This window comes from Phacochoerus africanus, chromosome 5 (assembly GCF_016906955.1).
Source record: "Phacochoerus africanus isolate WHEZ1 chromosome 5, ROS_Pafr_v1, whole genome shotgun sequence".
NCBI lineage: Eukaryota > Metazoa > Chordata > Mammalia > Artiodactyla > Suidae > Phacochoerus > Phacochoerus africanus.
This window is the reverse complement of record NC_062548.1, coordinates 125,979,575-125,983,223: the sequence shown is the minus strand read 5'-3', so window position 1 is coordinate 125,983,223 and position 3,649 is coordinate 125,979,575. Positions and strand designations below refer to the sequence as shown.

At 48.5% G+C, this 3,649-nt stretch overlaps 1 long non-coding RNA gene across 1 annotated transcript; it reads right to left on the bottom strand.

Moving 5' to 3' along the window:
* Positions 1–386: 386 nt before the first annotated feature.
* Positions 387–2,190, bottom strand: LOC125126888 (uncharacterized). Its single transcript, XR_007134822.1, has 3 exons — positions 1,817–2,190; positions 1,476–1,536; positions 387–834 (listed from the first exon to the last, which is right to left on the bottom strand). It is a non-coding gene; the product is annotated as an uncharacterized LOC125126888 (long non-coding RNA).
* Positions 2,191–3,649: the final 1,459 nt, after the last annotated feature.

Below are 3,649 nucleotides of genomic sequence, written 5' to 3'. Positions count from 1 at the left end.
ATCTGGACATTTGAACTCCCTCTGAAGGTCCTGATACCCTTATTCTTGGAGACTCTGCCCAACATCATATCAGATATGTTACAATATACCCACATTTCGTATCACAGAGTTTTTGTTTATTCTTTTGCCATAAAAAAGTTCAAAAGAACTTCCACGATTTTTCCTTTGAAATCATTTAGCTATGGATAACTTAATTTAGAGTAAGTCCTTTTTTTTTTTTTCCCCTCAGCCTATGTGGAAATTCATGCCAAGTGAGATAATGGAACGGATGCATTGTTTTCTAACATAATGAAAATTTCACGAGTGATAAATTTTACAATTAATGAAGAGGCAGATGACATAATAGTACATTTTAAAAAGATATTTAATTGAAATAGCCTCTTTGATGTTGCAGTGTTCCTTTTGTGTTTTAGAGCCGGTGATTTCTTTTTCAGCTCTGCAATATTTTGTAGGACCTTAAGAAGTCAAGAAGCCAGGTCCTGTAGCTATGGGCTCTGACAGATGAGATGATTCTGATTGCGATGAGGCTAGTGATCTCCCAATGAAAAAGAACCCCCGAAGTCCCTATGGTTCTGTCTTCAGAACTGAAACAAGAGAAATCACTCCTCATTAAGCGCTGTCCTTTGGGTTGAGTGTGTGTATTCATGCTGCTCTAAATAGAGTGGCTGGCAGGAAACTCCACTGCTCCGTCAATGCAAAAAGCTGGGCCAGAAAGAGCTGAGGATTCTGGAGGATCTGAAATCTCCACCATCAATTCAGTGGATCATTTCTGACCGTCAACTTGCATGGGTCTGGAACACCAGTGGGAAAGAGAATCTGACGGTAGAAAAACTCCTGCAGAGAAGAAAATGGCCATTGGAGGAGGGATTTGCCTAAGTCACGGAAGGGAGGTGGGGTAGAGAAGGAAACTTGCAATGTTAAAAAGTCAAGCCAAGGAGTTCCCCTTGTGGCTCAGCAGGTTAAGGACCCGACGTTGTCCCTGTGAGGATGCTGGTTCAATCCCTGGCTTGGCTCAGTGAGTTAAGGATCCGGCATTGCCGTAAGCTGTGGCATAGGTCACAGATGTGGCTTGGATTAATTGTTGCTGTGACTGTGGCATAGGCTGCAGCTTCAGCTCTCATTCGACCCCTGGCCTGGGAACGCCCATGTACTTCAAGAGTGGCCATAGAAGAAAAAAAAAGTCAACCATGCCATGGCAGAGGCTCTGATGCGTTCCATTTGTACTCCCACCCAACGTCTTTTCAAGCTATTCACTCCATTTTACAGATTGGACCACTGGGGCTCAGCAAGGCCAACATTCGCTCAAAATGATGGAGGGACAGGAGCCTTAGGGCTGAGAAGGCCAAGTCTCTCCTTTGTCTGCCTGCCATTGTGATGGGCAGAAGCGCTTACAATTTGGGGAGGAAATGAGTAGCATGTTTTTGAGGTTTGTGCTTGGAATACCAGTGGGATTAAGGGAATAGCAAGAGCAATACCTTTTCAGATTTTCCGTTTCCAGAAGCCACAATCCTCTAACAAACACGCAATATGAAAGACCTAGAGAAGTAAATTAAGGGCTTAGTTAGAAAGAGGCAATCAAGCTTCTGTCTAGAGTAGTAGAGGCACAAACCCAATTTGTTGAGTCAACCAACTGGCCTCTACCCTGTATGGGAGGTCCTGGAAGATGATAACCTCTTGGTCCTGGGCTCTCTATCACAGAAAGATACAGAAACAGCGGGACAGGACGAGAGAGCTCTGGCCTGTGAGTCAGAGGATCGGAATTTGCAAATTCCTTTTCCGTTCCCCCGGCTGTGTGGCCTTAGACAAACGACTGTACCTCTCTGAGCCTCCATCTGGTACGAAGGAGATGATTCTTGCTCAACCCGCCTCCAAGGCTTGCGATATTCCTGAAGATCCTTGGTAAAGGAATCTGTGGGGACGCCTCTTTATGACTGTGCCCAGAGTGGGTCGCCTTTGAGGGCAGGAGTCACATCTCATTTCTCTGTCTTCAGCACGAGGCCTGAGGCAGGCAGGCAGGCACTCTGTGTGGGATGACTTAGGCTGTGCATCTCTCACATCTCAGCCGAAGCGCAGTCGTTAACACTGGAGCCCATAGCTACAGGATCCTTAAGCCTTCACTGGAATCTCCTGCCCGTTGATGCTTTTCAAAGATCCACATTTTTACACTGACCAGGAGTCTTTTCCTTGAGGCCTAAAATGCTGCATGAAGATGAAGCAAAACAACTTTATGACTCTTTCTGTAGAAACTGAATGGCTCCTGCGGCCATCTCCCTGAAAAAGAAGTTTCTCCTTTCTTTTCACAGCTGAATCTTCACAAAGAAATATTCTCTTTTAATTCATATACCACAAACTAGGCAAGGAGCCTATGTAATTCCCAGAATCGCAGCACCCCAGACTGTCGGCTCTGGAAAACCCCCTGGGGTTATGTAGTCTTACTCTCTTATTTTATTTTATGTTATTTATTTATTTTTTTTGGCCGCAACTACAGCGGGTAGAAATTCCCCGGGCCAGGGATTGAACCTGTGCCACAGTTGCAGCCTGCATTGCAACTGGATCTTTAACCTGTTGCCCCACGAGGGAACTTCCCAACTCTCCTGTTTTAGAGAAGAGTTGGCTGCAGAGTAAGAAGGAACTTGCTCAAGAGTGTAAAATGGAGCCAGGTTCGGAGTTCTGCCTACTTCCTTCAACTCAGTGGAAATGCCTCTCCTCCAGGACCTCTCTGGACAAGGCCAGGGGTCCTTTCTGGATTTGCTGGGCCACCAAGCTGGGCCCTGAAGGAGCATCTTCATGTCATGATACCCAGCTCGACCGAACCTGTCTGCAGGTGTTTCCTGGCGCACCTGTGCCCGGGTGCTCTGGAAAGGACACGCACAGTGGACATCTTCACAGTCCAGCTCCTGGTAAGAGCAGCCGGTGGCCAGAGTGGCTCTGATGCTCTGTGGTGTGTATGGAGGGGACTCCCCCACACCCCCAACCATAAACGCGTAGGGCGGAGGCAGAAGACGGGGTATCCTGGAGGTGGGGCCTGAGAAGAGTGGCTGATTGATGGTGACAGCAGCAGTCCCGAATGGCCGGGGCAGTACCTTGATCTGGAACATGAGGGGGTTATTGGCTGCAATTGCAGATTAGTCGGATTCCCAGCTGGCGTCTCGGAGTGGGGCGTTACAGCGAAAAGGCCCGCCACTTCCTTCCTCCTTCACGAAAAGCAGCCCTTGCGCTGTAATTATATGGGGCAGGACACAAATAGCTAAGAGAGGAAGGAAGGAAAACATCCAGGGCTCTGGAGAGCCTTCATCTGCTGTTCTGGAGGCCCTGGCATAAGAAGAACTGCTGTCTATCTTGGAATCTGGACCAAGCCCGGCACGTAGGGATCATCCGTCTCAGCCCACAGATAAAGGGATGGCACGTTCTGCTAGTGAGTTGTGTCATGAAACTGGGCCTGAATTACCCTTCTGCTGGACGGTAGCCCCTCCCCCGGCTCTCCACTTCTCTTAGTCACTCAGGTTGCACAAGGATGCCCAACCAAGGAGGTTGTGACCCAGCGCGTGCTTCTCCTTGTCAAGCTGGGCATCTGCCCGGGGGCACCTCTGCATCTGCTCAGAGGCAAGAGAACCTGCCCCTTTGCCCAAAGGCCTGGAAGTCCCTGCTG